Source organism: Quercus suber, unplaced genomic scaffold, assembly GCF_002906115.3.
Source record: "Quercus suber isolate HL8 unplaced genomic scaffold, Cork oak 2.0 scaffold_16, whole genome shotgun sequence".
NCBI classification, from domain to species: domain Eukaryota; kingdom Viridiplantae; phylum Streptophyta; class Magnoliopsida; order Fagales; family Fagaceae; genus Quercus; species Quercus suber.
In genome coordinates this window covers 659374-674131 of record NW_027069481.1, presented here as the reverse complement: position 1 = coordinate 674131, position 14758 = coordinate 659374, and the positions used below count along the sequence as shown (strand labels likewise).

Here is a 14758-nt window from a genome sequence, read left to right as displayed (position 1 = left end):
ATGGGGTTTCATATATCACTTTTAGGACGGGGCTCTTAAGAACGAAGCTATACATCCCCCTTAATTTATCTATCTCGTCTGGACGATAGCAATGAAGGAACTCCCTTATCGTTAGCCTTCTTCTACCGTCCGACATAGCTCCGTACAGGACCTCCATTGCTATAAAGACCCTCTAGCCGTAAGAGGATATCTGGCTGACAGATAAACCTAGGTATTTAAGAAGTTCGCGATGAAGGGAACTTAGAGGGAACCTGAGGCCTGCCTTGAGCATTTGTTTATACACCCCGACGCCATCCACTCTTTCATAATAGCATTTTTCTTACTTGTAGGGCAGACGGAGGGGGATGTAATCTAGGATTTGGTAACGGGCCCTAAGGGTATTAAAATGAGGTTCTTTAATGATGGATGTAAATGCATGCACCGTCCACTCTGGAAGCATGATGAACTCCCTAAGTCCATCAGCTCCTACGACAGATCTAACTATTTGCTCTTCTTCGTCAGCTGAACCCTCCTCTATTTCAATCATCTCCATATCCTCATTTGTTGAGGACGGGGAGGATAAAGACAGACAACTCTCCTTGCTCAGATCGTCTTGGTCTTTGGGACCTGATGGATATACATTTTCGTAGTCCGCCCCGTCACGGATGACCGACTGGTTACTTGACGCACTAGACATGGTCTAAAAATCTAAGACTCTAACGAGTTTGGAAAGAGCGACGGGGGCATAAAGTATAAAAAAAAATATATATATATATATATAATATTAAAAAGTAAACAAAAATTAAAAAGAGGACGGATAAAAGATTACTTATTGAAATTACGAAATTGCAGACAACGGGTACAAGAGTGAACGGAGTAGTCTCTGACAGTTGTGACGGACGCGCTCTGACAATATTTTTTAGTGAAAAGTAGAAAAATGAGAGGTGGAGGGGTTGATATTTATAGAAGAGGTGCACGGAAGACAAAGCGACATCTCTTTCTAAAACAACGGCCATTGAACGGGTGACACGTGGCATGGGTCATAAATGTGTTACTTCTGAACTTGTCAGTGTACGGTTATAAGTTCATGGAGCTATGTATCATAGATAATTGATTGAGGTTTTGAACTGTCACCCCATGGGTCCGTCTACTTATGTATGAAGGATCCATCGAGTGAGGGGGCAGCTGAACGGGGGAAAATGTACAGCTACGATACCTAGTATAACGGAACGGGCTGATTATTGTTTATGGGTTGAAAGGTAGACGGGCTTGTTATGTGCAAGACCTGTTGAGGACGGATCCGTAGTGGACGGATGAGAAAGGAACAGACTGATTGGCCATCGGCCTGCTGGGACCTCTTGATGGGAATACTTGCGGCCCATTATCAGGAAATCTTAAACAGAATCCTAATGCAAGGGGGATTCTAGAGATTACGTACATTGATGCAGATCTTCTCTATAAGAAAAAAAACTTGTCCATCACGTTTTGGACTCTTAAAGATGATTTCTACAAGGAAAGAACTTCGACTCCAAGAAAAAGAGGTCAACTTTCGACTACCATAAAAGCCCCAATACCCTCACAAATCAATATATGCATAATCGACCCTCTCTAGCACTCTGGAGTTGTAAAAGGTTCTAACTTGACCTTCGGAAGGTATTTGGCTGGCACCACACCGGTGCTCTCTGTAGGTTTTTTCTTTTTCTTGCTGTGTAGGTGATTTTTGGAGCATGTAAGCGACGTGTAATTCATTGGTGATTTTTCAGACTTCATTAGTATTACAGAATTAATTTTATAGATAAATATTTTTTGGGGAAACTGTATTTTACCCACTTGTGGTTTGGCCTGTTTTAACAGTGCCCACCCATGGTTTGAAATTTGTCACGTAACCCACCTGAGGTGATCTCCGTTAGACCCTCGTTATCCACCTCTCCCTTTTCACTGTTAAAAAATAGGGGTAAATGTGTCTTTTTCATTATATTTTATGTCTCTCTCCTCTTTTCTCTCCTTCTTCTTCTTCTTCACAATCAAAACCCAGAAATGTTCACATATAAAATAAAAAAAAAACCCAGAAATGTGCATTTAACGTTCTTACCCAATGCTCACTGCAATTGCCAAACATATTTTTACAATGACAAGAAAATCAATACACCTACAGTCACAAACAAAGCCACAAATCCATATGAATATACACCCACAGATTCGCTAGCCTTCCATTGCTAAATCCAAAAATTGACTACTTAATTCTTCATAAAACAATCACAAAATAAAATACAAAAATTAAGAATAAATGGTATCCACCAGTTTGCTGGATTCTATCTTTACCCTTCATTTCCTTTTTACCCAGAAACACAAAATTTTGAATCGTTTAACAAGAAGAAGATGGGTTCGAAGCTGATTTTCAGAGGACACGAGAGCCAACCCGTGTCGGACACGTACACACCGAAGCAACCAAAGCCTTGGTTCTCAGTGACCCAACCGATTCAGCAACCCAAGGTTCGAGCTTATCCGACACGAAATCATCGAGCCTTTCTTGTTCGAGCTCACTGGATCTTCTTCTTCATCAACGACAAGCAGCGTCGCTTCTTCTCGCAAATAACGGCACTATAAGCAATCTCTCGCAAATCCAACTCACTCACTTTCACCAGATCTTCTTCTTCTTCATCAACTATTCAATTGAGTTTCCCCAAGTACAATATTGACGGGCTATGCCTTAGGTTTCGCATTTCAGTGTCTGCTGCTTCTTCCATGAGCACCCAAGCTCCACAGAAGGCCTCGACTGCTTTGACATCGTTTCTGGACTGCCCAAAACCCCAAACCAAGAAGAAAAACAAAGAAACAAGAAAAATGAAATTGTGAGATCAGCTAAGTTGCAAAGCAACCTGATTGTCTAGATCGGCTAAGATTAAAGCAGTGGAGAGCGGTGGATTCAAATTTTCTGGGTTTAATGGATTTATGGGTTTCTTTTTGTTTTCCCTTGCTATCTAGGTTCGTAACTTTTAAACTGATTTTTTTTTTTTTTTTTAATGGCAAGATTTGATGTATATTGTTGGTAGTATATACATCAAGAGGGAACCAATTATTGTGTTAATTGAACAAGATTCAGGTCATGGTTTCGCATTTCAGTGTCTGCTGCTTCTTCCATGAGCACCCAAGCTCCACAGAAGGCCTCGACTGCTTTGACATCGTTTCTGGACTGCCCAAAACCCCAAACCAAGAAGAAAAACAAAGAAACAAGAAAAATGAAATTGTGAGATCAGCTAAGTTGCAAAGCAACCTGATTGTCTAGATCGGCTAAGATTAAAGCAGTGGAGAGCGGTGGATTCAAATTTTCTGGGTTTAATGGATTTATGGGTTTCTTTTTGTTTTCCCTTGCTATCTAGGTTCGTAACTTTTAAACTGATTTTTTTTTTTTTTTTTTAATGGCAAGATTTGATGTATATTGTTGGTAGTATATACATCAAGAGGGAACCAATTATTGTGTTAATTGAACAAGATTCAGGTCATGAATGGGATTTGGGTTTGAAGATTGATTTCTAAGATGGTGAGAGAGAAGTCGTTCTTCGTTATGTTGCTTCTAATTCTGTTTCTATTGTGGCTTATATAGTAAATGAGATTTTTTAATAGAAAGGGCTGAGGTGGGTAACGGGGGTCTAACGGAGGTCAACTCAGGTGGGTTAAGTGAAAAATTTCAAACCATGGGTGGACATTGTTAAAACGGGCCAAACCACAGGTGGGTTAACTGCAATTTTCCCATATTTTTTTTTCCTAATTCTTATCAACACTATCAATTTTATTAAATTATTTTTTCTTTTATTTATTTTAACAAAAAAGATTTATTGAATTTTCTCACCCTAAATTATTGGATCATTTATAATGTTTACTGGTTTCCTTTTGCTGTGTTTGGATCAGAGGATTGAAATTTAAGGTATTTGAAAAACAATTATATACTAATATAAACTGCTTAATATAAATTCAATGACACATGATTATTTGAATTATATAGAGATTTTTCTCAAACAAAAAACACTTACGATAGGATGGATTTAAAATAAAATTTTGCAGGTAGTTATTTCAAATCCAAATATTAACAAAACTTAAATCCCCCCATAAATTTCATTAATTGCAAAAAAAAAAAAAAAAAAAATTTGTTTTCACTTGCTATCTGGGTTCATAACTTTTAAACTGATTTTTTTTTTTTTTTTTTTTATGGCACGATTTGATGTATATTGTTGGTAGTATATACATCAAAAGGGAACCAATTATTGTGTTAATTGAACAAGATTCAGGGCATGAATGGGATTTGGGTTTGAAGATTGATTTCTAAGATGGTGAGAGAGAAGTCGTTCTTCGTTATGTTGCTTCTAATTCTATTTCTATTGTGGCTTATATAGTAAATGGGATTTTTTAACGGAAATGGCTGAGGTGGGTAACGGGGGTCTAACGGAGGTCAGCTCAAGTGGGTTAAGTGACAAATTTCAAACCATGGGTAGACACTGTTAAAACGGGCCAAACCACATGTGGGTTAACTGCAATTTCCCCATATTTTTTTTTCCTAATTCTTATCAACACTATCAATTTTATTAAATTAATTTTTCTTTTATTTATTTTAACAAAAAAGATTTATTGAATTTTCTCACCCTAAATTATTGGATCATTTATAATGTTTACTGATTTCCTTTTGCTGTGTTTGGATCATATTGAAATTTAAGGTATTTGAAAAACAATTATATACTAATATAAACTGCTTAATATAAATTCAATGACACATGATTATTTGAATTATATAGAGATTTTTCTCAAACAAAAACACTTACGATAGGATGGATTTAAAATAAAATTTTGCAGGTAGTTATTTCAAATCCAAATATTAACAAAACTTAAATCCCTCCATAAATTTCATTAATTGCAAAAAAAAAGAAAAAAAAAAGAAGACATTCCATATTTTATTCAAGTCATTTAAACAATTCCCTCAAAAAAAAAAAAAAAAATCATTTAAACAAATATTTGAAATCCAAATTCTTCTAGTTAAGAACCGCCATACAAACAGACCACAATATGATTTTAATAGTTATTTCACATTCAACGATTTTCACCTTTTTTTTAATACAAAAATTAGAATCTTACAATTCTTGATCCTATTCTATAATTCCATCCACAAAGCCTTGCCATTGATCCTATGCAAAATCTCATGTTGATAAAAGCATCAAGCGCACACTTAAGTGCTAAAAGCCTCTTAAAACCTAAGTGCAAAGATCCTATGCGAGCCTGATTGAACTAAATAATACCTAATAGAAAGATTTATAACATATAATTATTTAAAAAAAAAAAAAAAAAACTTTGCATAAGTTATTTCAATTTTTNATAAACTTCATAATAATAATACATATTTTACCTGTCAAATTAAATGGATAGTGCAATTGCACAATTTGTAAAAAAAAAAAAACAACTTTGCATAAGTTATTTCAATTTTTTAGAAATTTACCATGGTTTGTGCTTTTCAAAGTACCAGAAATATGTGCTTGAAGCATACTTCTTTAAATGAGTTGTTTAGACTTGGGGCTTTAGGTGCTTTTAACAATACTGTAGGATCTTGATTTTAACCATGATACAAACAGTAGTGTAATTTACCATATTAATATGTCATTATATCCTTTTTATTGGTAAATTACACAACACTATGAGTTTTGAACCTATACCTCATCTCCCTCCCTTTCTTATAGAAGGAGAAATTGCCCACAATCTGTTGTTATATTTTTATATAATGATGATTACAAGAAAAAAAATAATTGGATTGAACAGGCTAATAGTCGTAATATCAGGGTTGATGAATTGATCTATCAAAGAACTAAAATTCTTTTTTCTTTTAATAGAGTGAGCGCTTTAAATATCAACAAAGCATTACATAAACAAACAACAAGACAACTACAACAAACCACAAACACCTAACCTAAATACAGAACACAGACTCTCCCCACTAACTAAAAACAGCATATCAGAGATACAACCAAAAGCAAAAAAATGCAAAAAACAGACACAAACTACAAATTCATCAACAGAAAAGAAGAACAATATGAAACAAACACCAAACACCAAACACATCACCCTAACACATCAAACACAGAACTAGGAATCTTCCACAAACAACAAAGGTATCTGTTCACATGGAATTCTTGACTCCTTTCAGCCAAAACACTGCATCAAATGTTACAAACAACAGCCCTAACCACATCAAATTTAGACTAAATAGATCAAATTCAGACCTGATTTTACCATTATAATCATGGGCATCTCTATCAATCCAGATGTGATACATTATAGTAGCCCGGGCCAAATCTGCAAATGAGATGCTGAAAATTTTTCTCCTTTCAATTTCTCATAGGCCAATCAAACCCCATATTCAGTCCCTATTTTCCTTCTAACCATACACTTCTGAAGAATGCAATTTTACTCTTTTTGAGAAAGAAAATTCATTAAAGAGGTGAATCTCTTGGTTCAATTCTACTTCTAAAGAAAGTAAAAAGCTGGTCACCCCTATCACTATACTCTCCCAACTAGCCAGTCTATGTCTATTCCTTATAATGAGTTTATTTTGAATTGCTAACCAACAAAGGCATACTTAGGGATATGTTTGGAAAACCAAACCAGCCAATCTATCTCTTGTGATAACCTTATAATCAATTGCCAAAAAACACATTAAGGCATGCTTACGGATATGTTTGGTAAACCAAACTAAACCCCACCAACTAACATGAGACGTCCTCACACATTGTACTCCTATGTGAGGAGTTGATCAAAGTGATATATATATATATATATATATAGAGGTGTGAGTGTGTTGGATTATTGAAAACGAGAAGACATTTATTTTCAGCCATACCTGTAGATAGGAGGAATGGAATAGTGGAAGAAAAAAGATATATTTTGTACAATTTGGTTTCCTTTAGTTGTTTGAATTACTAGAAGGAAGGGAAGAGATAATATTTTGTACAATTTTATTAAAATCAAACTTTAATTTTTTTTTAAAAATGCAAAATATATCGGAGAATGAGGGAAAAGGGAAAATTTTTAGATGTAAATATCCACTTATACAAGTTCCATTTTCCTTCCTTTGTTTTCTTATATTACAAGACAAAACTTTACTTCCCTTTCTTCTCCATCTACCTTAGAAATATTTCCTACCAAATAGATGGCAAAGGGCATTAGCAAGTTTGGTTTTGACATTTTTTCTTTATTCTTTTACTCTTTTTTTGGATGAAGGATTTTGAGTAAGAATTCGATTCAAGATGTAGTTTGAGACTTTATTTAATGTTGATATGCCCTTTTTATGTTAATAAGAGAGGTATTTCAAGAATTCAATGAAATTTTGAACTTGGGATTCTTAAGTAGTCAAATATCAAGTTGAAATACTATGGGAGAACATGTCACTATGTAATTCTATTAGCATTTCCATTCTCATAATCCCCACTACTAATTTTCACATTGTCTCCAATATTATTATTTCTTGAAGTACATAGGTTGTGTTTGGTATTGGCTAAAAAAGCTAGTTCTTTTTACTATTTAGCTTATTTTTACTATTATTCACGGGTCTCATTGTATTTTTTAATACTATTTATGGGTCCTACGGTACTATTTCAACTAGTTTTAAGCTTTATCTACAATATTTTCAATAAAAAATTTCAATTTCAGATAAATAAGCTGTTTTCAAACTAACATTATTTGTATTCGTTTCAGCTGGGCCTAGAAGTCTCCTCATATGAGCTTGTGGGCTACTTGGCTTATTTACCAGAACTATGTATGTAGTAAACAAAAAGCCCTACAGGCTCTGAGGAGTGTTTTTTCGTTTTGTGTTTCTTTCTTTTTCTTCTTTTGTTAAGTTGTTCTGCTATGCGTGTACTTGATCTCCAAATTAATCATGAATTCCTTATTTGATATGGAATCATTTTTGTTTGTTTGTTTGTTTTTTTTTTTTTTTTTTTTTTTGCTTTTGCCTCACTGCTATTAGAAATTTTTAATACCCTGTTTCATATGAAATGCCCAATATCTGCTTCTCTTCCCTTCCTCCACACCCCCCCCCCCATTTTTTCATGGGTTAGTGCTCTGTTTCAAAATTTTGACATATTGCATTATCAATTCCATTAGGAATAGTTAAAACTTAAAACTCCATACTTAAGTAGTATTCATGAATCTAATTTAATTTCTTCATCCAATATTTTGATTTATCTGGTTATGGGTGGTTGTGTTTTATATCATATCAATTGCTTGTCCTTAATAATTGGACTTGTTACCACTCTCATTTGGATGTGACTTCTTTCCCCATTCGAATGATTTTGTCAATGTATTTTGGGTGTTCTATTGTTTATTTGTTTGTTTGATTTTTTTGTGATGATTGACGGCTTGATTATAATACTAATTTGTATGTATTTATCACTGTCGTATGAATCTGATTTACTGATTTACATCCCATTGTTGAAGCTATCAATTAGAATTGATTGTGTGCAATGAACTGTTATTTGATGATATAATCATATAACATAAAATTTCTTACGAAAAAACAGCAAAATAATGGATGAAATCTCTTATGGCATGTTTGGATGTTTAAAAAAGGAGGGGAGTAGAGTAGAGGAAGGGAGAGTAATGCAATTACTTTGTTTGGAAGTTTTTTAAAGAATGAGGGGAGGGGTTTGGAGGAGTTTGGAGGGGTTTGGACTCCCTCTAGCCTCCCAATTTTAATTCCCCCAAATTGGAGAGATTTGGAGGGGGAGTAGAGTACATAAACTATTGACCAAGTAAATTACCTAATTTACCCTTATTATATTAACAAAATTACACAAGAGGAAGGGCTAATTACTCCCTTCCCCCTTACTAATTTTAAAAACATCCAAATAAGGTGGAGGTGAATCATTCTCCTCTACTCTCCTCCCCACTACTCCCCTTCCCTCTACTCCCCTCTACTCTCCCCCCTCTCTAAACTTCCAAACAAGCCATTAATAGATAGGCTGATTGATACCGTACCACTTTTCTATAATTCTATAATTCTATTAGACATCTACCATCAGAACAAAAATTCAATTAAATATCAATTTTTCCATGAAGCCTCAAATTTTATTCGATTTAAAATTCATATCTTTTTTCATCTTTTCTCATCATCCCCCTAGCAAATGTAAGAATTTAATCCTCCACACAAACACACCGACAAACACAGACATATATGTATATATATATAAAACACACATAAATTTTTTGTTTGTTGAGGAAACATAAAAAAGTTTAGAATTAAAAAAAATGAAATAAGCAAACAAATATGAAAAGGTAGCAAATGGCAACTTATAAAAGATACTTCCGGCTTTATTAAATTTATTCTCTAAACCAACTGAAGAAGTTTGGTACATCAATTCACTTAAATTACAAAAAAAAAAAAAAAAAAAAAAAAAAAAAAAAAAAAAAAAAAAAACCTCCTTAAGAATAATTTAAGCCTTAACCGGAGTAAAAGAGGTAAGGTTCCTAAAATGTTCCCAAACCTTTTCCACACAACAGCTTGGTAGTTTTTGGCTAGGGCACCGTCCTTAGTGGCCAAGATAAGGCGGTAATTAGTTCCGGCCACCACCTGGGTCTCGCCCTTCACGACGCTCACGAATTTCAACTGAGACTTAGACTCCTTGTTGTACTCCTCCACCGCGTACTCTCCGATCTCCTTCACGTGCGGCTCTGTTATGTTCTTTATCGGCTGCCACCCACCCACAAGAACACCACCACCGCTTTTGCCTCCCAGGGCTGTCGATGAGTAAATTGGAAGGATCATAAGTGTAAGAAGAAAGTAAGGCAGTGCTTCTTTTGGGGCTCCATTGTAAGTTACAGATAGTTAAAAGCTTTATTATCAGAGGAAATGGGAGAGAATGGTTTGATTGGTGGTTGGTAATTTGGTATTTATAGGGGATAACGGCTACTTGTGACTTTTGCCATGATTCATAAGTCATGATGAGGAGATAAAATTGTCCTTGTAACGACATGGCACATGCGTTACGTGAAGAAAGGGTGGAGACCTTTTTTTTTTTTTTGGCCGACAAGAAATTTTTCTATTAGTTGAATTAATTGGAACTAACTAGTGTTGGAGGTTCTGGTCTTGGTGGCTATACAATTTGGTTACATTCATTTGTGTGATTATGGTTGGTAATAATTTCTATGCAATATATAGTCCTATTAATTGAATTTTCACTTTAACATTGTCCTATTAGTCATTATCCTTTGTAAGTGAGCTATGTTTGGATGATAAGGTGCTAAGGTGCTATGTGTCATAGTTGGATTGACATATGGCAAATTTCAACAATTAATTTCTCAATAATTGTTGAAATTTGAAAATTTTCTTTACAATTCAGAATAATTGTAAGTAAATAAGAATCAAACGATTATTTTTGAAAACTGCTCATGTTAATATCTTTTCAAAAATATACTTAACTTTTCATCTAATTATTTGAAATTTGTTAAAAGAATCTTAAATTTCTAGAAATTGCATTTGACAATGCAAAAATTCACCGAGATAAAATCTTTAACTAATGAAGGATTAAAATATATTTAAGTTTCAAGACTTGCATTTCTTAATTTTAGAATGAATGTTTAAGGGTTGTGTTCTTTGAAAAGATTTGGATAAAAGGTGGGCTTATTAAACTAAATATCTAATAATAAATATTTAAATTACAAACGTTACTATATACTAGTATGTAACCCCGTGCTACCGCACGGGACTGGTTAATTGTAATGATGTTATTGGCCAATTTTTTTTTTTGTTTTTGTGTTGTTTTTGTTTTTTTTAGGTTTATCACATGGATGATAGAATTAAATCAAACAATGAAAAATATATATTGCATTTTATTATTTAAGTAATACTATTGGTCTTCTTTTTTTTTCTTTTTTTTTTTGGTTTATCATACATAGGATAGCATTAGATAAAACAATGAATAAAAAAAGAGAATATTGCATTTTATTATTTAAGTGATGCTACAGTGAAGGCAAAAGAGAATGTTGCATTTTATTATTTAAAATATATAAAGGGACATTAATGGAACTTTCTTCAAAAGTTTCTAATAAAATTGGACATGAATAGCGTATTGGAATCAGAAGTGTATTGCAATTCACAGTTTTTAGTGGAGATGCCATCAGATAGCACTTTTCCCCTATAGACATGTCTAATATGCTGTCCTTGAGTTTATTTTGAGTACGTTTCAAGCCGAAGTCAATATTGTTGTCTCTTTTAACACTTCAAATTGCCATTGATCAGTTTCACAAAATTAAATTTTATAGAACATTTTACCTTCTTGTTTTTTCAACATCCAAAGGTTAAATGTTTCTATTAAAATCCAAACGTTCGCCTAACTAAAAATCAGATATACATATCTTTCATCAATTGTTAATAGCTCTACAATCTATTTATGCACCAAAAGCAATGACTAACTTGAAAGAAGAGAAAGATTACATGTTAGCATAAACTATCACTTCCAAAAGCATCATTAATCAAAGATTAAAATGAAACTATAATTCAAAATAATTCCAGCAGTTGCCTATGTCCAAATTGTAAGCTTCAATCTTATAATTGTTGTAGTTTAAATTTGTCAATGTCACCTTCATTTGGAAGAGAAACCATGAAAAACAAAGAGCAAACTAACATAGTTGATAGTGATTAAAAATTCTTTGATTAATTCCTCTTGGTTGAATGTGTACATTCCTTATAAAAAATATCAATATCACTAAGTTGAAGGTAGTATACTATTTAATCATTTTGCCAAATTTTTGTATTAAAGTTATAGAGTCTATCTTCTAATAGATGTTTGTGTTGGATGATTTATTTATCTATAATCAGTTATTCAAACTAAGAATTCCACGTCATATGTTATTCTCTAAAGATCTTATTAGCTATATAGATGTTACTTTTGGATTAATGAGACAATATCAACAAAACATGACTTTTATATAATTATATCTAGATGATACTGTACTGTTATGATGGATAGGTTGGTCTTATTTTACTATATAATCTAAATAATCATATGGTTTATGAATTTGAAGAGTTTCTTATTGCAGGATTTATTCAAATGTTCATATGATGAATTTTATTTTATTTTATATTTTCACTTTATGATATATGATTTATTGATTAGGAGAAAGAACGAAATATTGATCTATATTTAGGAGAAAAATATACCTATAAGAGTTGATTCACATGTACCTGTATAGTAATTAACAAAGTATATATGGTTACAACTTGGTCTAATAGTTCTCACACTATAAAAAAAGAGATTAGTTTTTTTATTGCACTGTGTTTCATATTTTTCCGCGCATTGCGCGGGTCTGCGACTAGTATTACTAAAAGCTGAAACGTAACGTTTAATGTTGTTGCTCTCATGTTGCGCCACATCAGCTGCCACGTCATTTTTTAAAAAATATATATAATTTGTCCTACAATTTGAAAATGATTTTTACAATTTTCAACCTTATAAATACAGTCTACTACTTATTTTTTTACTTCCACTATCACTCTATAATAAATCCAACCCACTACTTATTTATTTACTTCCATTATCACCATATAATAAATCTGTATAATTAATCTAGCCCACCTCTTATTTGTTTAGTTCCACTATCAAGTCTAACCCAAAACCTTTTCAGTTCAGTTTTAGGGTTTTGTGTGAACCTTTTCAGCTTAAAGGAAAAAAAAAAAAAAAAAAAAAAAAAAAAAAAATTTCAAGCTTTAGGTTTTTTTTTTTTTTTTTAATTTATTTATACTTTTTTTTAACATATAATTTTTTAATATTTACATTTCTCCAACCTTTCTCTCTCCTTTACCATTTCATCTCCCCACTACTTCTTCAATCTTTCTCCCTCCCTTACCTTTTCATCTCTCCACTACCCTCTACATTAATATCATTCTTCATTTTTCCCTTCATCTTCCTTTATTTTTGTCTCTTCTTATTCACACCCTCTTACTATAAATTTGTCAATATCTCTTCTATTCTATGCATAGTTTTTCCTCACAAAAAAAAATGGTACTCTCTCTCTCTCTCTCTCTCTCTCTCTAAATTTTTTGGTGGATTTTTTTATTTTTATTGCATCTCTACTTTAGGTTGATAATTTTTTATATTCTTTAAAACTCTATTTTGGGTTAATGCGATTTAGTTTTGTTTTTTAAATTGTTGTTGTTGTTTTTTATTTATTTTTTATTCTCTTTGATTGTTAAATGTTATCCTATTGCAATCTAAAGAATTAAATATAGCGTATAAAAATATAATATTATTCTATTACATAGCATGACTTGGATAATTTGGTATTTATTTTATTACATAGCATGATTTTTTATAGTGCTCAATTAGGATGTTAAACTATGAGACTTTACTAATTTTTGTTTATTTTCTAATCATTTGTGGTTGACAAAGTACTTTTAATAGTTGTATTAGAAATACTCTATAATGTCATTCATTTAAAAAAAAGCAAAGGTTAGCTAAACGAAAATAATTGGATAGGTGACAAATTGCAAAAGTTAAAATNTCGCGACTGAGAATAAATATAATAATAACAATCCACACTAGCATCCTCGCACTCTCTCTATCCCAAAAAACCACTTTTTGAAATAGCAGTTATCTGGGTGTATATCAGTATGTAATTTTAGAGTTTTAAAGGGGAGGTGTGTTCCACGAAAGATAGTTTTGAACCCCTAAATACTGACACTGACAGTCAGAGACACACAAAAAAATATGGCAACCTCAACATTTGTCTTGAAGTTTCTCATTTCTCGTTTCTCACACTCCAGCAACGGCCTTCACTTGGAAGACACCCTTTTCAATTATAAGTACTGAGACATTTACAGTACCACCACCCAAATAAAAAATTAACACGTTTCTCTTGCCAATGCTATCTTCCATCTTGTCTAGACCATAAGCAATGGCTGCAGCAGTTGGTTCACTGATTATACGCAAGACATTCAGGCATGCAATACCTCCCGCATCCTTTATAGCCTTGCGCTGGGAGTCACTAAAGTAGGCAGGGACAGTAACAACTGCATTCTTCACAGTTTTTCCCAGGTAGGCTTCAGCTATCTCACGCGTCTTTATTAGGACCATAGATGAGATTTCCTCAGCAGCAAAGTGCTTCTCTTCACCTTTATAGTTCACCACAATCATAGGCTTATCACCAGGACCTTCAATGACCTTGAATGGCAATCAACCGCTTTGCATCTGCACCATAATACCCTATTAGAGAGACAGATACTTCAAATAATAGATGGAAAAACTATTAGACAACAATGAAGCACGGGAAGCAGCGTTGTTGGTTTAAACAAATTCTTTCTTCAAAATAAAAAATAATAATTTGTTCATCTATTTTTGAAAAAAAAAAAAAAAAGGTTCAATGGAGATAGATTACCAAAGACACTTGGTGGGATTCCTAGCAACCTGGTTCATGGCGGCATCACCAACCAAGCGCTGGGTAGGAGTGAAAGCAACATAGGAGGGAGTGGTCCTGTTACCTTGATCATTCACTATTATCTCTACTCTTTCATTTTGCCACACTGCCACACATGAATTCGTTGTGCCCAGATCGATCCCAATTGCCGGGCCCTCTCCTTGTTTGTTGGCCATTGTCCTGCGGAACTAAAAACTTAAAAAGACCATTTTACGGAAATCCTATTTTAATGAATAAGTGAGGCTATTGAAACATGAAACAAGTTTTCTAATTTTTCTAAACAAAGAAGTTAAATAACTTCCAATAAATGTATAAAAAATAATAATAATAACAT

The 14758-nt window shown here is 33.1% G+C and overlaps 1 pseudogene; it reads right to left on the bottom strand.

The window, feature by feature from the left end:
* Positions 1 to 13763: 13763 nt before the first annotated feature.
* Positions 13764 to 14600, bottom strand: LOC111995947 (heat shock 70 kDa protein 4-like; annotated as a pseudogene).
* Between the last annotated feature and the right edge of the window lie 158 nt (positions 14601 to 14758).